The following is a 21,729-nucleotide window of genomic DNA, read 5'->3' on the forward strand; positions in this document are numbered from 1 at the left end:
CCACTGGAGAATACTCAGTGTCATTCAAAGGTGCAGATTGGAACAGTAAACAAATACAGACTCTCTGAGCCAGCAGTGGCCCACGGTCTCTGAGCACCTGATGCAAGGCATCAAATGGTGCTTTGCTCCACTCTCCCGCAGGCTTTAAAGCGGGTGAGGTGGGGAGAAAAAACAAGAGTGCTGACAGCCTTCTCCTGTCATCATGTGCCTCTTTCAATGCATGCAAGGGTCAACTGGAGGCTCCTGATCCAACCCCTGTCGATATTAAAGGGGCAGGGGAGACAAGGAGAAGAGGCTGCTGGCAGTCTCCACTTGCCACTCTGCAGCCTCTTTAAAGCTTGTAGTGGGGTGGGGTGGGGTGAGGCAGCAGATCCCTGCAGTTTTTAAAGAGGGAGGGGCAAGCAGGAGATGGATCTGCCAACAGTATCCTCTCCACCACAGCAGGCACCAACTTCACATTCTTCCTCTTTCCAGAAGCAGGAGAGCAAGTGGAGATGGCCGCATTGCTGCAGTAGCGGTGGCTGGTAGATAACACCTGTGTAACATGCACCACTGGGGTGGGGAGGAAGCGGGGGGGGCAGAGGGCAGGATGGAAGAGGTGGCACCTGTGGCAGCAGGAGAGTGAGGCGATGGGGCAGTGGTGCCAACTCACCACACCTGATTAAGAGGGCCAGCCCTTCTCTGAGCCAGAGCAATATTTCATAGCTGGGAGCTCAGAGGTGATATGAATGAGCCTCATTTATCATCTTTCCAACCACATAAGCAGTACTATTACCTCATATGCAGACTGCTTTCATAAGCCCTTTTAAGAAAAACCTGATTGCTTCATGAAATGCTGGAACTTTTCAGAAAACCATGCAGAAGACTTTAAAACATTTCTGTTCACACATCTCCAGAAGCCCCCGTTGGGATTAAAAAGTGCTACTAAATAGCATGTTCTTAAAAAGGCAGAGTTACCTTTTTGGAGCAGCTGTCCCTGTTCACCTGTTAGTGAGAACCACCATGCAGTTACCATGTCAGAATGAGAGAAGTCCCAAGTGGAAGAAAACTGCAAGAGAGCAAAACACATTTCCACTTCCATGCTTAACAGCCACCAAAAGAACTGGACCAAATCCAAGGTTACAGAACAGTCCTAGGCATACATACCAGAAAGTAGGTCAGTGGGGCTTACTTCCAACTAAACATGCTTAGGTCGGGATTTTTAATGTATGTCGCTACCCCATGGTGAGCTGGTGAAATCATATTCTATGCAAATAACTGCATAATAACTGCATATTTCCTGTGGACTGGGGAGGCTGGGATGCTTTAAAGTATTTCAGTTGTACTACCAAGGAGCTTTATGGATCTTTCCACATATTGCCAACCCTACAGGACTCAGATTCTGACATTTTAAAAAAATTACCATGTCTGGAATAGCGTTAAAGGATCCTCATTATAACTCCAGCTATCTGATAATCAGTTGTGTATCCTGGATCTTTGACAGACCTTCATTGAAATGGTTAGGCACAAGTTTTTAAAAAAACCAAAAAAACCCACGCTAGATGGTTTCCTTAACACACAGCCCTATTATTCAGAGTTCCTGAGAAGATGAACACATGAGGGTTCCTCCCACTCTTCAGGCAATTAGTCTATTTTTGTACAGAGTGTGCCTATTGTGAGAAATCAGTTTGTTGAAATACAGTGCTAACTGAATACCAGTAACAAGGCTGTTAACCAGAGAGCCACAGCACACAACAGAAACAAGTTTGTCATCTCATGTACAAACAGGAGGAAGCCATGGCAAGACCCTGATTCCCTACACACAACTGTGAGCATTACTATTCATATAGAATGTATTACTCATCTTTCACATCATCCCAAAGCAATGTACATAATTACTAACACAGAACATAAAAACCAAAGTATGTGATAAAAATACACAAAAGAAATCAACAATTAACAAAAAGGACAGAGACATGTACAAGATGTAGTGTATGAAACAGTCCTAAGATGTAGGAGATCAGAGTTCATTTCCCTGACTCGCACCCATAACCTTTGAACAGAGTATGGGTTTTCATACAAAATCTGAGACAATTCACACAAGAGCTCTCTGGACTTCCTTAGGACACTTGAAAGGCTTACTGCTGTTCCAGTTACCCTATCACCTTTCTCCCAAAACCAAATCTGATGGAAAAGATAGATAACTTTTCCTTCCACTCTGCACTGAAAAGTAGCAGACAGCTTGCTACGTACAGTGGTTCTCCATCTAACAACAGCACTCAGAAACAACCCAACATGACAGTGCTCAACTGAAACCAAGGGCAATACATACTTTAAACTTGCAATGCCCAAAGTTCTGGTGGTCTAGTTTGCTTTCAAACCAATTCTGCCTCTGTCTGGTGCACTCCTGTAGTTAGAACTAGGCCATATTTCCAATTTTTTAATCAAAGAGAACATATTAAAATTGTTCTTGCCGTATAACAGTGAGCAGTAGCTTTTTTTTCCTTTTACATTTCAGAATTATACAACATGGGAGAAATCATTCTATTCCTTTGTGATCTGCAGCTTTTTGCAGATCCCAAAGAAATAAACTGATTTTTCAGAATTGATTAATCTAAACAATATATAAATCCACAAAAGTTACTAAACCACAACAAGTGTTACTAGCCTCTTGTAATGCATCAACCATCAAAACAACTCTCAGTTTTACAAAGAGTCCCCTAACTGATCACCTAGAGATAACTATTACCCAGGCAATTGTTTTCAAGCCTGGATTAATCTGATTAACATCAGGCAATTAATTGCAAAGCTTTTAATTGGTTGACAGTTCTAATAATATGTTTCTATTACAAAAAGGTATGGTAACTGGAGTTCTGTATTATTTGTATCCCTCCTTTTGCCTGTTCTTTCTGTATTTTGTTCTCTTTAGCTGTGCTTTTAAAAGGTTTCATTAAGATTGGTTTTATTTTGATATTAGACACCTTGAGGGTATTTTTGAGAGAAAGGCAGGGGAAAATCTTTAAACAAATTAATCAGTAAAATAAAAAAAATAATGAAGACATTGCTTATAAGAGACTAAAAAGTTTTATTTTTACAATGATAGAGAATGTTAACTAGTACTGGAGGAGAAGCTACGTTTGTGTGGTTTTTACTCCAGGTGTGCATATCTTGATGGGCTCTACATGAGCTAAACCACTCCTTAGGAACATAGGAAGCTGCCATATACTGAGTCAGAACATTGGTCTATCTAGCTCAGTATTGTCTTCACAGACTGGCAGCAGCTTCTCCAAGGTTGCAGGCAGGAATCTCTCTTAGCCCTATCTTGGAGAAGCCAGGGAGGGAACTTGAAACCTCAGCTCTTCCCAGAGCGGCTCCATCCCCTGCAGAGAATATCGTACAGTGCTCACACTTCTAGTCTCCCTTTCATATGCAACCACAGTGGACCTTGCTTAGCTAAGGGGACAAGTCATGATTGTTACCACAAGACCAGCTTTACCTTAAAGTAAGGTAAAGTGTGCCATCAAGTTGATTTCGACTCCTGGCACCCACAGAGCCCTGTGGTTTTCTTTTGGTAGAATACAGGAGGGATTTACCATTGCCTCCTCCCATGCAGTATGAGATGATGCCTTTCAATATCTTTCTCTATCGCTGCTGCCCAATACAGTACCAGCAGAGATTCAAACTGGCAACCTTCTGCTTGTTAGTCAAGCATTTCCCCACTGCGCCACTTCAGGTGGTCTTAAACCACTCTTTAGACAGAGAATATTAGACCTGAACCACCAAACTGAACAGAGTTTCAAATATTGTAGAGCTTTGACTCTAACTCATTTTAATGTTTTGTAAACCGCCTTGGAATTGTTTTAATAAAGGGTGGTATAAAAATTTAACAATAAATGCCCTCCATACTCCATATTGTAATTTCTATTGGGACATCCACCATAATGATTTCCCCCCTTTTTAAATTAATCTCCTAGGTTGATCAGATTCCTTTTATGTAAGTGCCTTCTTATCTGACCAGAATGATAGGATTTCTATCAATGTAGCCAAGTTTTGCCTCAACACAAGCAGAATTCATCATGAAGTGACTTCTCCCATGCGATGTTTGGGTTTGAAGCTAACATTGGTTGAGCAGCAGGAGATGATATGACTGCCATTCGTTTGATAGGTATACATACCAAAGAGTAGATAAGTGCGTACTTAGATAGCTGTATTCTATCTTATAACTGAAATACATGTAGAGCTGCCTCCTTGACTAAATTTCCAGCCATGTAATAATTATATCAGCATGTTATTTGATATGTATACATTTTGTTATTAATTTGTTCTCTCTCTTTTCTGGTCAGTGACCAAAATAAAAGGTGAGACATTCTTAGACTCACCCACTCTCTCACACAAGGGCTTTTGCCTCCCAACTCTGAACTGCAACAGAAATTCTATCAGAATTATCTTCATATATGCTTCAGTGTTCATCCTGTTTCCCTGTGTCTTGACTCAGACAAAATGAGGAACTGGGGTGCATAATAAGAGGAAAGCTCTGCCAAGTGCTCTGTTGCTGTTCACACTGGGGAGTTAAAGGTTAAAGATCCTTTTGGTTCTGCCCACTGACTCAGGGTTCCGGTTAAAAATTAGTTGCTGACCAGGGTGTTTTCCACCATGCCAAGTGATGCAACAATCTTCTTCGGCTTTTGTATATTTTATTTATCATATTTGTACACCACCCCAAACTTTCATCTCTGGGCGATTTACAACAACATAAAACATGTTAACACAGAAATAAAAACCTTAAATTTAAAACCACAGTCTAGTTTAAAAGCTTAGGTGAAAAACTGTGTCTTTAGAGACTTCTTAAAAGTTGTCAGAGATGGGGAGGCTCTTAGCAGGGAGCACATTCCAGAAACTTGGGGGAGCAACAGAGAAGGCCCATCCTTGTGCAGCCACCAGACAAGCTGGTGGCAACTGCAGACAAACCTCTCTGGATGATCTCAATCGGCAATGGGGCTCACGGTGAAGATGTTCCCTTAAATACTCACGGCCTAAGCTGTTTAGGACTTTATAGGTTGTATTGGTAGCCAGTGCATTCCTTTTAATATAGGAGTAATATAGTCTCTTCGAGATGACCCTAAGACCAACCTGGCCATCTTGAAGAGACCATATTAACTTCTATATTAAAAGAAATGCACTGGCTACCAATACATTTCCAGGCAAATTATAGTTAGTGCATAAGAATAGCCCTGCTGGATCAGGCCCAAGGCCCATCTAGTCCAACATCCTGTCTCGCACAGTGGTCCACCAGATGCCCCTGTGAAGCCCACAGGTAAGAGCCAAGGGCATGCCTTCTCTCCTGCTGTTACTCCCCCTCAATTGATATCTAGAGGCATCCTGCCTCTGAGGTTGGAGGTGGCCTATAGCCCTCAGACTAGCAGCCATTGTTAGACCTGTCCTCCATGAATTTATCTAAACCCCTCTTAAAGCCATCCAGGTTGGTAACTGTCACCACATCTTGTAGCAGAGAATTCCAGAGGTTAGTTATGCACTATGTGAAAAAGTACTTCCTTTTGTCTTCGTACTTTCTTGATGGCTAAAGATGCTTACTTAGTGGCCACTGATGGCTCTTGGCTACTCAAACCACTAGAATGTTTGTGTCATATTCCATTTGCCTGCATGACAAATGAAACAATTAGGTAGTTCCAATTTAGCCAGGGGAAAAAGAGAATAAAAGCTGAGGATTTCCAGTCAGCCACTAAGAAACAATACTGCTGTCTCTTTTGGAATATGCTTGAAGGCTAGTGAGGGGCCATAGCACAGCGGTACAGTGTCTGCTGTGTATGCAGAAGGTCCCAGGTTCAATCCCTGGCATCTCCAAGACCAAAAAGACTCTTGTCTGAAATCCTAAAGAACCACTACCAGTCAGTGATGACAGTATTAAGCTAGATGGATCAATAGCCTGATTCAGTATAAGGCAGCTTATGTTCATATCATATATTCATAAGATCAGCCTTGTCCACCTGCCATCACCCTACCTGCCAGTCATTTTTATCCTACTTCCTTAAGTAAGCTTATGAGATTACCCGGGGGGGGGGTGGTGTCCATGAGTCTGTGTCCCCCTATCAACTTCACAATGCCTGGACTGATTTGGCCCAAATTTGGTAGAGTTGTAGTGACACGTAGGGACACCTAAACGGCATAATGTGTGATGATGTAATCTACCCCAATTCAAGATGGTAGATATGTGAACATTTGAGGTGGAAGTGGGCTAACTTGTGAAGATGGTAATCATCAATTCAGATTACAGTAAAAATAAGGTATGCAGATTAGTTCTTACCAGAACTTATTGTAATTATATGGAAATAATTAGACACACACCCCCACACACTCACTTCCAGTAGCCTCTCATCACCAAGAAACCGACTGAATACACAATTTGAGCGGTCCCATGCTCCTCCTTCCCTTCCAGCAATCTTTGAGAACTCCACATTGTTTCCTACATTTGTATCCTTTACATAGGGGAAGTGAACCATCTTCCTGCTCTAGCTTCCAATTCTGTCAAAAAATAATATGTTGTGTAGCACTGCCAGCTAGGAATGTGTTCCATGCATCAAAGCTGGATGCATTATGGAAGGGAAATGCCTGCTAAACTGACATTCTTCAAATTTCCATTTTTTCAGCTCCACAAACCAAATAGGTCTCTATTAGTTTTCATCTGAATATTCCATCACACACAAAAATCTGACAGCAAACAATACTTGAAAGAACTTGCAACAAAACTGCAAACCCACACAAACAATGTAAAAGTTAGAGTGGCTGCTAGGTATTTAAAAGATCTGGGTCCCAAATCCACAGTGTCTGGCTAAGGCCCACAGTCGCCCAGTCCCCACCCCATATTTTGATAATTAAACACAATCATGACTATCCCCAGCAAGAACTGGGTATTTTAAAAGAACGTTTATTAACCATTTTCAAATAATATTAAATAATACCACTACATACAATAATCATAACAGTAAGATTATGCTTCATTAGTGCTTCTTTTTTCAGAGTGCCAAAATGCAATACATGAATGCTGAGAAAATGTGACCATCCGCACCAGGGTGTTGCTAGGATTCTATTAGGATGAACTGCCCTGAGCACTTGCTTTATTTTCAGTCTTCCTTCCCCTTTGCAGTCACTTTCTTTGGTGACTTTGCCACAGTTTGAAATTTTGGTTCTCTGTGTTGCTGTTTTTGTATGTATCAGTATCTCACCCCTCAATCTGTCTTTTTTCCATGCATTAAAAAAATGTTATGGAGGGGATAAGCAATACTTTTTTGGAAGGAAGTTACCCACTGCCTTCTCCTGGAACATTACCACCACCCACTTTATTGAGCCCAGCAGTTGTCTTGTTACAGGACAGGGAGGCCACCCAAGTCACCCACCACTTCCTCCATTGAACCAGCAGCTGTCAGGCACAAGAACCACCCACTGTCTTCTCCACTGAGCCTGTAGCTTTCTTGCTGCAGGGCATGAAGGCCGCCCACCACCACCTCCAGGGAGACCAGTAGCTGTCTTGTTATAGGACAGGAAGGCCACCCAGGTCACCCACCACTCTCTCAATTGAGCTAGCAGCTAGGGATGTTTCGAGCTTGGAACATTCAGAGCTTGGAATGGGCCGTTCAGAGTCTTCCGAGCTCAAAACAGGACACCCTTAAAATGAAGGGCCTGTTTTGAGCTCGGAATAGAACCACCCTGTTCCGTGCTTTGGGCATGAGGGCCGCCTGCCACCCTCTCCACTGAGCCCAGCAGCTGTCTTGCTACAGGGCATGAAGGCTATCCACTGCCCCCTCCAATGAGCCAAGACATTTAGCTGTCTTGCAGCAAAATTAATATTATTAAAAATATTTATATACTACTTTTCAACAAACAAATTCACAAAATGGCTTACACAGCAGAAGGAATAAGAAAATTGTTCCCTGACTGAAAAGGGCTCACAGCCTAAAAAGAAACTCAATGAGACACCAGCAACAGCCGTGGGAGAAATGTGAGGCTAGGCTGAACTGGGACAGCTTTATTGTTCTCTCCCCACTAAATATAAGAGACCCACCAATTAAAAGGTGCCTCTTTGCCAGTTAGCAAGAGTTATGTGATTGAGGAGCTAGAAAACATCAGGACAAGCTTTTCCCAGCCCAACCTTATGAATGTCACTCAGAAGTGTAAATTGGACTTACTCCCAAGTACAAATTAAGTAAGCAAGTGCATAGGATTGCAGGATTACTCCCAAGTAAGTGCATAGGATTGCAGCCTTAAGTCACTTACATTTTAGAAGGAAAAAATAGTTTTAATATCTTGGTCCCTTCTTTAAACTATTTACATAAATTTTAAGCCTCTACAGATATAGCTACACCTGGAAGACCTGCTATAAAGGATACAAAGTGGATAGACAGACAGATAGATATTATAAAGCACAGTAAATAAGATGCTAGTGGAGCACAGATTGACAAAAAAGATATCAGCATGCATTGAACAAACCCTCTATGAATCCACCTTAAATTTTCAAAAGGCACAGCAATTCTTCATAGAGAAGGTCACAGAAGTCCCCATTACATTAGGGAAACTGAAGCAGGATAGAACCATGCATCCGATTATGGTGCCCTCCACCACCACATTCCCTATGGAAAGGGAAATACTTAAAGGAAAGGGAAATACCCTGTGAAATACTTCCCACTGTCACCTATTAAACAGACAATATCTGTTCCCTCCTATTCAAAGTCCTCTAACTACTGTGGAGTGCCAAAAAGAAGTGTTTCACATGGCTGGGGAAACAACCACATCACAAGTGCACTCAGATTATATTCCCATATAACTGCTAGTCTGACACTAGAACAACTCACACAATCCCAGGAAGTCACCAAAGAGATCCCTAACACCTCACCATGACCTCGTCATACCAAATACAGAACTTCAGGAAGCAGCCACTTTCAAAAAGTCTTGTAAAAAAGACAGACTCATCATCAAAATATGTTTTAATTCTGTTTTTAAATCCCGACATGTTTTGAATAATAAAAGAGTCTCTTTCACAAGTATCATTTCATTATTGTATAATATCTGAATGTTAAGGAGTAAGCAGCTTCACATTTAAAATATTTATATGTTAAAAATATAAATATGTTGTATTGTACTTTATGATGGTCAAAGACTGTAATAAATTTAATTCAATATCAATATATTACAAATACATCTACCTATTGCAGCAAGAACAACAAGCCTTGTTGTTTGTACAACATTTGTACGGTGACAAAGGCTCTCATGATCACAGATTTCTCTCTAAGACCCGAAATGCATTGAGAATGTGCATAGATATCACACACACACACCCTTAGGTGGTACGTGCCAAGCCACGCCCATGCACTGCTTAACTACCAATCAGCAGTGACATTGGAGGCCCAATCAGAAGCCTTCTCCAGTGGTGAGAATTCTGTGCCATGGCGACTCTCTGAAATAAACAGAGAAAAAGAAAGAAACCAGAGGAAGAAATAAGGAGAGAGAGAGAGAGAAATATTCAGAAGGGAGGAGGTAAAATAAGATGGGAAGAGAGAGGAGAGGAGAGAGAGAAACAAGATGGTGGGGGCAGAGAGTAAGAAAGAAGGGCAGCATTGGTGGGGAAGAGCAGCCGGGGAACCAGAGAAGCCCAACGGGACAGCCGAGGAGGCGGCAAAGTCCCTGGCGGCGAAGTCCCTGTGCTATGTGAGTGGCCACGGCGGTGGCAGCGAAGAAGGGCCTGTTCAACTGCCGCTGCTGCCACTCCTGCTCAGGGATACTGAACCCATTGGCAGAGGGAGGCAGGCGGGTAAGGGATGGCCTGGGCCCATCAGTGGCCTGAGGGGAGCAAGCAGCCATGGCAGCTGCAGCAATTAAGGGCCCGGCCAACTGCCACTGCTGCTCCTGCTCACAAGTACGGAGCCCATTGGCGGAGGGAGGCAGGTGGGTGAGGGCCGGGCCCGTCAGCAGCCTGAGAGGAGCAAGCAGCCATGGTGGTGGTGGCGGCAACAGTGAGAAAGGGCCTGGTCAACTACTGCCACTGCTGCTCGGGGCTACCAAGCCCTTTGGTGGAGGAAGGAAGGCACGGGACGGGACGGGACGGGCCCATGCCTGTCAGCAGCCTGAAGGGAGCAAGCAGTGATAGTATGGTAGCAGTGGCAGTAGTGAGGAAGGACCCAGTCAAGCACTGCTGCTCCTGCTACTGAGCCCATTGGCAGAGGAAGGCAGGTAAGCAGGCGAGGGATGGAATGGCCCTAGGCCTGTCAAAGACCAGAGAGGAGTGAGCTGCCATGGCAGTGGCAGTGAGGAAGGGCCTGGTCAACTGCCGCCGCCACCACCGCTGCTGCGGGGAGGGGGGGAGCAGGAGTGAGGCTTGGGTGAGGGTGGGGAAATCTCTGGGGTCAGGGGGTTGCAGCTTGGCCAATCGGGACCGGTGGCACCACAGCCGTGACCAAGATAGATGAGGAGGATGGAAGAAACGGGGTGGAGGAGGAGCAGCAGCACAGCACAGATAAGGGGTGGTGGTGGTGGAAGCAATACCATGGGGGGGCACTGAGGGTATGTGAGTGGGGAGCAGTGTTCACTCTAAGCCTTTTCATCTGTGTGCAGAATGAGTTTTGTTCTGGGTGGCAATATCAAGGCAGTGTGTGTGCATATGCATTCAGAATAGGGCCTTCCCGATTCAATCTGAGTGGGATCTAAAATTAATTGAGCAGACATCAGAAAACATGTGAGTATGCACACATGTGCACGCCTTACAGAGAACACTGGTGGGGAGAGACTGGGTGAGAAGCAATGACAGAAGAGGGGATGTGGCAGTGTGTGCAGGGCTCAGGTCAGGGTGGAGACATCTCTGGGGTGAGGGGGCTGTGGCAGGGCAGGGCGGGCAAGGGGAGCAAACAAGTATTAGTGCACAGATGCTCTGTGTGGGTTCGGCTAGTTCTGTTTATTGTATTAGGCTCTGTATCCTGCACTATCTTCAGGGCTTGGGGTGAGCAGCAACACTAGAGTGTAAGTTCAATTCAATGGCACAAACAAAGCATCTATTACTGCTAGAACAGAATACCAGAAATAAAAAGGAACAACATTTCCATTATCCACAACTCTCTCTGTTCGTAAAATCTGATTGACAGTCCCTGTAATGTAGGTGGGTGAGTTATTTCCCCCCCACTAGTGAGATCGATCTATATTTAACGCCTACACTTAACTTCCTCAAGCCCTCCGTCTCATAAGACCAACTTTACTACCAGTACCCCACTTTCCCCCCTGCACTGCGGGGTGGGGTGGGGGACAGAGGGGAGAGGAGAAGGCGAATCTCTGCCTTAACCTCTCCTCTCCCCGTCGGGTCCAGGAGGCTGAGCTCGCTCCCACTTGTGAGCCTCCCCGCCTGCCAATGCCCCCAGCCCGCACAGAGTCACCCCTAGCAACATCACGCGCACCCCGTCACCTCACCTGCTGCCGATGAAGCGCGCACACTCCCCCACGATACTCGGCACAGAACTTTTGTCATTAAAAGCCCCCACCCGGCCCGTAAAGCGTCAGCCACACAAACCTCCCCCATACGTCACACGCACTGACTCTGACGCTACTGCGCACATCCAACTCGCGGACCAATTAGCGACGTGAGAAAGCTATTAGCATGTCGCCACGACGACGGCCCAAGCCCGCCCCCTCCCCCAGCGGGAGGTTTCCATTGTCAGTGGAAGATGCTTAGCCTGTGCCCCACCTGGTGGTTGTTTCGTGGATGCGCGTTCTCTTGAGAAAGGCATGTGGATGTTACACAGGGAGGTCTAGGGACTGAGTGATGATTGTTCAAACCGGGGTGGATCTCAAGCATTTCGCAGACGGATGAACATGTGTAGTAGCCAGGTACCCCAGACCACTCCCCTGCCTGCCCGCCCCCCAGCCTCTACCACCACCGACCATGTTTGGACAAAATAAGAGGCGGGGGCCGGGGGTGAGGCATGTTGGGCTTTCAAGTAAAAATGATAGTCCAGCAGGCGCTCCCTGCCTCCTCCGCTACTGAATCTCCTTCCTTCTCCCCACTCCATGCAATTATACTAGAAAGGGGGAGAGACAGAACCCAGCGTCTTCTTCACCCCACTTCCTTTTCTGCTCTCCTCCCTACCCTTTCCATTCGCACATGATGTGAGGGGAGAGGGCAGTCACATTAGGTGCTGTCTCTTTCAGTCTGCGTGGGCCTTGGCTTTCTGCCCAGCACCAAAAAACGACGCAGTGGAGAAGACGACAGGCAGCTCCCCGCTCCCCACGCCCGCCCCCACGTTCAGTAGTATCAGAAGAGCAGCCAGCCAGGCTCAATGTGGGCAGGGTAGTGCTGCAGGCGGCCCCCATGAGCACAAGCAGCTGCCCAGTTACTGGGCTCAATGGAGGCCTCCGGCCAGCAGCAAGACATAAGGAGAGCCAGCGTGGTATAGTGGTTAGAGTGCTGGACTAGGACTGGGGAGACCTGAGTTCAAATCCCCATTCAGCCATAAGACTAGCTGGGTGACTCTGGGCCAGTCACTTCTCTCTCAGCCTAACCTGCCTCACAGGGTTGTTGTGAAAAAGAAACTCAGGTATGTAGTACTCTGCTCTGGGCTCCTTGGAGGGAAAGCGGGATATAAATTTAATAATAATAATAATATAGAGGGCTCAAGAGAGGGGTGTCAGGCGTTGGCGCCCAGTGGTTCCTGGGACCAGCCCTAGGTAGGGCAGGTGATGGGTGGAAACACAGGTAGTGACAGGCAGAGCCAATTGTAGGCAGCTGCAGAGGTGGAACCAGGACTAGGCGGGTGCATCAGCAATAACTGGCAAAGTGTAGACTTGCAGCTAACGTGGGATCAAAATACTCACACACACAGAGGTGCGCCTAGGTAATTTTGGAGCCTGGACCTAAAGGCCTTTGGAGCCCCCCCCCCTGCAAGGTAAACATTTCTGAACAGGTAGATTCTTGAGGGCACAAATCACACCACCCAGGACAGACTAAAGAGGATTTGGGGGGCCCCAAGGGGTGCGGAGGCCCTGGAATTCGACCCCAAAGTCCAGGGGTAAGAGCAGCTCTGCATCCACAAGCACACATCTCAATTGCTCATCAGCAGAGATACAGAGAAATATGGAAAATATCGGTTGTTTTATAGTTTTTTAAAAGGACTATATTAGTATGTAGATTAAGATTTGTATCTTAACACAGTGGGATCAAAACACAAGCAATACACACACACACAGAGAGAGGGAAGGAAATGTACAAGCCCCCCAGCCCGATTTTGCCTGATCGTGAGAATAGCCCCATTATATTTTGTTGTTAGGATACTAATTGTTTTAATTCATGACCTAAGACTGCTTATGTTCAGCAGCATCATGTTTCTTTTTCTTTATGTTACTTGTAGGACAGATTCACATCCACTTGATTCATCTTGTCCAAGGCATACTAGAATTCTGTGAATTCTATTCACACAATGCAGAACACAATACTTATGTATGCTTTTATTTAAAGGGATTTTTAAGCTACAAAAAGGGATTTAACGGGATTTTTAAGCAGTCAAATTTCCAGGTGATTTACAAAGGGGTGGTTGTGGAATAACAGAGCAATGCAATTACAATTTTAAAATACAAATGTCCAAAAAACAATTAAAACTGCAGTTCAAATTTTAAAAATCAGGGAGAATAACATGTATTTGCCTGGCACAAAAAGAATAATAAGATGCACACCAGGTAAGTCTCCCTGGGAAGGGAATTCCATAGGTGGAATTCAGCTGAGAAGATCCTCTCTCCAGTCACCATCTGTCTTACCTCAGATAATGGGGGCACTTTGCGGAAAGCCTATGAAGTTGATCTCAGGATATGGGCAGGTTGATGTGGAAGAAAAGATATACTGATTGAACCAGTAAACACAACAATACCGGTTACAATCCTATGTGTGTTTGGAGATTTAAATCCTGTTGACTTCAGTGGAACTGCAGCCATATAAATAGACACCTAGATAATTCAGCTGACAATACAAAGGAATTGCCCTGCAAATTAATATCAAAACTTGAGTTTAGAAGTGGTCTTGAAGTAGAAAATCCTTCTGATCGACATAGTCTGCTCTGGAAATTATGACAGCAGTTAGAGCAATTACAGCAATGGCCAGATGGTGGCATGCTTAGAAGAAACTCCAAACCTAGCAGCACACTTCTTAGTGAGGTTTTATCTTTTTCTCCAAGTACCATGACAAGAGCTGAGGTGCTCTTACCCCCAGGACTTTGGGGCCAAAGTCCAGGGCCTCTACACACCCCTGGGGGTCCCCAAATCCTCTTTAGTCTGTCCTGGGTGGTGTGGTTGAAATACCACGTCGCCGGCCCGCACTGCACTGGGTGACTGAGTGCAATTGTGACCTGCCGTGGGTACTTTAGAGATGGTGGGGGCGGGAGGGGGGCGGGGAAAGAAATATGTGGCATGGGAATATGTTGTGTTATGTGTTGAAATGTTTCTGCAAATGCCTATTTGCATGAATATACCTGTTTTGTATTTCTACGTCTTGTGAGTTCAGTTGCTGTTTCTGCCCTCAAAAACCCACATGTTAAAAATACTGCATGTGTCATGGTGTGTGTGAAGGAGGGATGATACTTAACTTGTGCCGGAGAGCAGCTCCAAAGGCCTTTAGATCCAGGCTCCAAAATTACCTCGGTGTACCTCTGGACAAGAGTGACACAAACAGAAGTGAAACAAATTTGGCAGAAGAATTCTTTTTTAAAAAGAAAATAAAGTGAATTTGTTTGCAGGAAGTCAGATGTGTCTTTAGTAGTGCTTGTATCAATCATTTCTAAAATAGTTTGCTGACCCACCAATATAGGTTCTCTTAGATGATCATTTACCTCCTCACAGTTAGTAATACTGCTGACCCTGCACTTGTGAACACCACTCTCTAATTTAGTGAGGTATCCCTGTTTGTGGTTCAGGCTTCATTTCATGAGCAGATTTTCTAAAATAACAATCAGCTTTCATATGCCCCCTTTCCCCACATTTGAAGCACTGTCTTTTCTCCTTAGAAAAGGTTTCTGAACCCCAAACTTTTCATTGGTAAAGGATTTTTCCTATTTATTTACTAGTTTTTCTGTTGAACCAGAGTAGTTTGACTTTCTGTTTACCTCAGATCATATCTAAAAGACGATTCTTCCCTATTAAGCACCAATTGATCAGCTAAGTTGCTCTCTAACTGTTTCTGGTGCCAAATCTTTTATTTTTATTTTCTGGTGCCAAATCTTATTTTTATTTTAACTGTTTCTGGTGCCAAATATTTTATTTTTATTTACACTCTTGGCGTTGCTGAGAATCAAATCGAGCATTCACAATTAATTCAGCCATTTTATCCAGGGTGTCTACTCTTCTTCAACAAATGCAATAACTGGGTACCAATTCAATATAAGACTTCCCTGGTTTAGGCTGCAGTTTTCCTGAAAAAATCAGGTTCTGTTTTAAATCTTTTGTATACAGCTTGTTTGAACTCATCATATGATGTAGCCTGTCCTCCATGAATCTGTCTAAGCCCCTTTTAAAGCCATCACAGCTTCTGGCTATCACCACATCCCATAGCAAGGAATTCCATAGATTAATTATGCACTGTGTGAAAAAGTACTTCCGCTTGTCTGTCCTAAATTTCCCAACCTTCAGTTTCATGGGTGTTAGACTTCCTTGACAATTCTCCACTCACATATATGTTGAATTGGATCACATGATGGTCACGACTACCCTGGTTCTAGTGTTGTGAGAGAGGGAGAACAATTTCTATCTACCCTCTCCATTCCATGCATAATTTTATACACTTAGATCATGTCTCTCCTTAGTTGCCTCTTTTCCAAGGTGGAGAGCCCCAGATGCTGTAGCCTTGCCTCATAAGGGAAGTGCTCCAGGCCCCTGATCATTTTGGTTTCCCTCTTCTGCACCTTTTCCAGTTCTACAGTATCCTTCTTAAGATATGGTGACCAAAGCTGTACACAGTACTCAAGATGTGGCCGCACCATAGATTTGTATAAGGGCATTATAATATTAGAAGTTTTCTTTTCAGTCCCCCTCCTAATGATTTCTAGCATGGAATTAGCTTTTTTCACAGCTGCCACGCACTGAGATGACACTTTCAATGAGCTGTCCACCACACCCCCAAGATCTCTCTCCTGGTCAGTCACCAACAGCTCAGATCCCATCAGTATATATGTGAAGTTGGTAGGTTTTTGCCCCAATGTGCATCTCTTTACACTTGCCAACATTGAACTGAATTTGCCACTTTGTCGCCCACTCACCCAGTTTGGAGAGATCTTTTTGGAGTTCCTCACGATCTGTTGTGGATTTCACTACCCTATATAGTTTAGTGTCATCTGGAAATTTGGCCACTTCACTGGTCATCCCAACATCTAGATCGTTTATGAACAAATTAAAGAGCACTGGTCCCAGTATTGATCCCTGGGGGACCCCACTTCCTACCTACCTCCATTGTGAAAACTGTCCATTTATTCCTACGCTCTGTTTCCTGTCCTTCAACCAGTTACCGATCCACACATGAACCTGTCCCTTTATTCCATGATTGCTAAGTTTACTCAAGAGCCTTTGATGGGGAACTTTATCAAAAGCTTTTTGGAAGTCTAAGTATACTGTGTCAATGAGATCACCTTTTATCCACATGCCTGTTGACTCTCTCAAAGAACTCCAAAAGGCTAGTGAAGCAAGACTTTCCCTTGCAGAAGCCATGCTGGTTCTCCTTCGACAAGGCCTGTTCTTCTTTATGCTTAACCATTTTGTCCTTAAGTATGTTTTCCAACAATTTACTCAGCACTGAAGTTAAGCTGACCGGCCTGTAATTTCCTGGATTCTCCCTGGATCCCTTCTTGAAAATTGGAGTCACATTGGCTACTTTCCATTCCTCTGGTACAGAGCCTGATTGTAGGGATAAATTATATATTTTTGCTAGGAGATTGGCAATTTCACATTTGAGTTCCTTCAGAACTCTTGGGTGGATGCCATCTGGCCCTGACTATTTGTTAATTTTTAGCTTTTTAAGACTGTTTAGAACATCCCTTGTCACATCAAATTCACCCAGTTCCTCAGCCACTAAACCTGAAAAACTCAATTCTGGAGAGGGTATATGGTCAGTGCCGTGAAGACAGATGCAAAGAACTCATTCAGCTTCTCTGCAATCTCCTTATCCTCCTGACTAATCCCTTTCACACCCTCATCATCGGAGGGTCAAACCGCCTCCCTGGCAGGTTTTCTACTTCTGATATATTTAAAGAAGTTTTTGTTATCCCCTTGACAGTTCTAGCTATATGCTCCTCAAACTCTCTCTTTGCACCACTTACTGTGTCCTTGCATTTCTTTTGCCAGAGTTTATGTTCCTTCCTGTTTTCTTCATTTGGGCAGGACTTCCATTTTCTGAAGGAAGTCTTCTTCCCTTTTAGAGCTTCCCTTACTTGTTAGCCGCGCTGGCATCCTCCTGGACTTGGTGGTACCTTTCCTCCTCCTTGGTATACATTCCAATTGTGCTTCTAGTACTGTGGTTTTAAATTAGTTCCATGCCTTCTGGAGTGATTTGACCCACCTGACTTTCCCTTTCAACTTCCTTTTTACCATTCCCCTCATTTTTGAGAAGTTTCCTCTTCTGAAGTCCAACGCATCAGTGTTGGACTTCCTTGACAATTCTCCACTCACATATATGCTGAATTGGATCACACTATGGTCACTGCTACCCAATGGTTCTGCAATTCTGACATCTTGCACCAGATCCTGAGCACCACACGGGATTAAATTCAAAGTCAACATCTCTCTGGTTGGTTCCGCGACTAACTGTTCTAAGGCACAGTCATTTAGCACATCTAGAAATCTGGACTCTCTGTCATTACCTGTATCATGTGAATTTACCCAGTCTATGTGTGGGTAGTTGAAGTCATCCATTATTACTGCCCTGTCTCTCTTTGACACCTCTCTTGTTTGTCCAACTCCAGATCACTCTCAGCGCTTTGATCCAGAGGGCGTTAGCACATCCCTAGTAACACATTTCCTTTCAGTCCTTGTAATGTTAGCCATGATGATTCTGTGGAGGACTCTGGTCCACCTAGGTTTTCTAGTTTATTGGAATCTATCCCTTCTTTGATATACAGTGCCACTCCTCCCCCAACCCTCCCCTCCCTGACCCTTCTATAGAGTTTATATCCAGGAATAATTGTGTCCCACTGGTTCTCACCACTCCACCAGGTTTCTGTTACATCACTATATCTATGTTTTCATTAGTAACCAAGTACTCTAGCTCGCGCATCTTGGCTCGGAGGCTTCTGGCAGTGATATACAGACCCCTATACGCCAGGTCCCTCACCAGGTGTTGGCATGTGCTTTCCCTCTTACCATCATTTGACCTGTTTGGCAAGCTGTCCTGTGTTTCCTTCTGCTCAACTCCTGGCTCTACTCTGTCCTCTTCTGGTTATCCAAACATAAAGAAGTGGTGTGAGAGGCACAGGCTATTCCATCCACTCTTGCCTTTGGTGCTGCTTCTTTAAACTTCCCTGCGCATCAGCAGAGAAGCAAGGAGAGTGGCTATTTAAACTTCGCAACCAGCCCCGTGATCTGATAAGCTTTATTGCTGCCACCGATTGGCAGAGGCGTATCTAGGGAAAATAGTGCCCAGGGCAAGCACTGAAATTGTGCCCCCTGTCCAAACATCTGACACCCATCTTTCAGATAACTTTACCATAATATCAGCTCAAAAATACAAGTCAAGCTCATTAATCTTTTAATATTTCAAAAACTATTTAGCAGTGGACGTAGCCAGACCAAAAAATGCTGGAAAACTACAAATTTCAGTATGCTGGGGCTCATGAAATACACAAATACTATGTGGAGGTGTACTTGGAAATCTAAACAGAAGTGCCTGTCTAATTCTCTACTATACATTGTAGCATCACTATTACATAAGTTTCAAAAATAAATGGAGAATTTGACTTTTCGCAGATACTCTGAAAATAATTAAAGGATATGCAGAGTAAACTGTGTCACTGCTTGGAATATATTCTAGTATTTCAGAAAGACAGTTAAAATGAGAGAAAGAGAGCAAGAAATTCCCAATACTTAATACTAAGGATTAAGGGCCTTAATATACTAAGGCCATTTGAGCATGTGCGGTGGCATTTTGTTTTCGGCAGCCATTTTTTTAAAAATTTAATTTTAAAAAATGGCTCCCCCCTTCAAGTGGTGCCCGGGGCACGTGCCCTGCCTGCCCCACCCTAGATATGCCCCTGCCAATTGGAATTGTTTGTTTTTCCTGGCTGTCTGCACTAAACAGCCTACCAGTTCTCCATCTCTCTCTCTCTCTAGGTAGAGTGTTGTGACATCTAAGGGATACAGAGTACTCAAGAATTGAATCAAAGGTGCAGTTTTTACTTGAAAGGAGGGAGGGGCAGTTCAAACAATAGCGTTTGTAGTGTTTTAAGAATAACCATAAGAGCAAGGAGAAAAATGATAATGGGATAAGCACATGCCATGATTATCTTCTATTCTATGCTGGCCTAAATAGAATCTCACCAGCAGCTCTTAGTCAGCCTGTCTCTCTGCTCGGCACTGCTTTGTCTGATCTTGCTGTTGTCTTTTCCTCTGGTTGTTCTGAGAGTGATCCAATTCTTCTGTGTGATGTTCAGCTCTCTTCTTTAGGCCCTTTCACATGTGATGTTCAACACTGGTACGATGAGTGTACAGTATACACAGGTACAGATCTGTACACAGGCACTGTCATTCACATGTTACATTGAATGCAGGTACAGAATTACACTTCCTTTCTGTACCAAGGGCCTGTATCCAGGTTCACTATATCCAGGAACTCAGTCACATCTGTACCACACATCTGTACACTCATACAGCATAACATCTGAATTGGGCTTTTGTGAATCAACTGCTCTTACTGCTTCCTAGCTGTAGCTGTTCTAGTTCTCCTTTTTTATCCCCGAAACTTTGCCCACCTCCTCTGGATTAGCCAATCATGGCAAATACAAACCAGATGGAACATGATGACCTCCAGACAGAAAAAACAAACCTGAGATGGATAAAAGGCCAAGTTTGCTTAACCTTTTGTATAAGGAACTCTAACACGAGATGGGGGTCAGGCTGCCATTTTAAACATATCAAAATGAAGAACAAGCACACGTACAACAAAATGGAGGTTTGGGCCACATCCTCCACAGAAATAAAAAAAGGATATTGTGGGGGCTGTATCAAAGGCTTTGTAGAAGAAATCAACACACACAACAATGGCTGCAGCATCTCCATGCCCTACTAAACTAGGCACTCCATTGAAAAAGGAGGGGAGATTAATCTGGCATGACTTGTTCTTGACACATTCATGCTGGCTCCTATTAGTAATCACCAGATTCTTTCTTTCTGCAGTGCTCACAGTCTTCTGATAATATTTGCCCATTTAAACATTCAGCAAAACCAGGCAGTTACATTTTAGAAGACTGTCACTTCAAGCTGTAGGTGTGTGATTTGTGTGATCCTCCCCACGAAAGGTCACCACACAGAGAAAGATAACAATTTAGGGAAATGATTACATTGAACCAAGGGTGCACATCACCCCAGCCAATTGAGGAGTTTCCCCCACAATTTACTGTCCCCTCACCACCAAACTTAACAACCCATATCTACTCACAAAATGAATGCGTTGCTCGTCAAGCTTTCCCTCTGTCTGCACACCTGTGTTGGATCCTTCTCCCCAACATGCTAGGTTTCCACACCCAGAAAGTTCCCTTAAAATTATTATTTTAAAAACCCATCTTCAACCTGTAGCCTGGATGCAGAGCTTTGCCACTGAATTGTGTGAGTGTATGAACCAGCCTCTCCTTTGGAGGATTTGGAGGGTAGGGCTGGCTCCCAGAGTGCTGCTAGGGCAGAATGAGCAATCCTGCTTCTCATGGATTTGTGGATCCTGCCTCTTTGCAAAGCTTATCTTTGTGGCTCTAGAGATCCTGCTCAGGCCTACTTGAGAACATCTTGCAGGAGGTCTGTCATGAGGTTCCTTTGCACCCATACCCCCAAATAAATGACACGACACAGGAAATGGATTAAAACTAGGGCGATAATTTTATTAACCTAGTTTCAACAGAGAGCTGCAATGTAGCCAAGCCACAGTGGAGCTGCCACCCCTAGGGTGCAGCACTGTGTCCCCTCCTCTGACCTGCCATCATGGTGCTGGTGACCAAGGGGCTACTCTATTTAAAGGCACCGCTCCTAACATGGGCCAGATCAAAAACCCCTACCAGTGCAACAGTGTAGAGTAGGCAAAAAACCAGCCACCTCCAGGCCAATCTGGGTGGATGGGGAAAATTCCTACTCGGCCCCAAAAGGCGGCCAGCTAATCCCACACTGTTACCCGGTGGGGTGAGCGGATGCCAAGGTGTTCCTGCAGAAAGCCAGCAGAGGCTGGGGACTGCTTTCATTAGCATCTCCTCATCCCTCTGGATGGCCCTATGGACCGAGGATAAGGGATGTGCTCACATCATTTTGGCGCCTCATTAGAGAGGCACCGAAATGATTCGCCTGGTTCAGATGTGTCGATTCAGGAACATCCCTACCAAGGATGCTGTCACAGCATGGTCCACTGTGTTTCCCAGGCTTGTTTCTTATACCCTGTTGGGAATGGATGCAAAAAACCAGCACCCCACACTGCATGTGGGAAGAAGAGAGCGAAAGTGCCATTTTCCCTGAAGAGAAGGGAACTTGCTTAGCCCCTTC

General features: G+C 44.5%; 1 protein-coding gene and 1 long non-coding RNA gene across 7 annotated transcripts in view; one reads left to right on the forward strand and one right to left on the reverse strand.

Moving 5' to 3' along the window:
- The window catches only part of PPARD (peroxisome proliferator activated receptor delta), a 74,754-nt gene extending 63,181 nt beyond the window's left edge, over positions 1 to 11,573 (reverse strand). For 3 of the 4 annotated variants that reach the window (XR_008306081.1, XR_008306082.1, XM_053245201.1), the window contains exons 1-2: positions 11,443 to 11,563; positions 958 to 1,048 (exon numbers count right to left, since the gene is read on the reverse strand). The gene's annotated coding sequence lies outside the window, so the exon portion shown is untranslated. Of the gene's footprint in view, positions 1 to 957; positions 1,049 to 11,442 lie in introns of all 4 variants that reach the window. The other variant, XM_053245202.1, reaches the window with a different exon arrangement.
- LOC128322931 (uncharacterized) overlaps positions 9,427 to 21,729 on the forward strand; it is a 49,120-nt gene continuing 36,817 nt past the window's right edge. For all 3 annotated transcript variants that reach the window (XR_008306086.1, XR_008306085.1, XR_008306084.1), the window contains exon 1: positions 9,427 to 9,525. This is a non-coding gene — a long non-coding RNA (uncharacterized LOC128322931). The remainder of the gene's footprint in view (positions 9,526 to 21,729) is intronic.

Source organism: Hemicordylus capensis, chromosome 4 (genome assembly GCF_027244095.1).
Source record: "Hemicordylus capensis ecotype Gifberg chromosome 4, rHemCap1.1.pri, whole genome shotgun sequence".
Taxonomy (NCBI): domain Eukaryota; kingdom Metazoa; phylum Chordata; class Lepidosauria; order Squamata; family Cordylidae; genus Hemicordylus; species Hemicordylus capensis.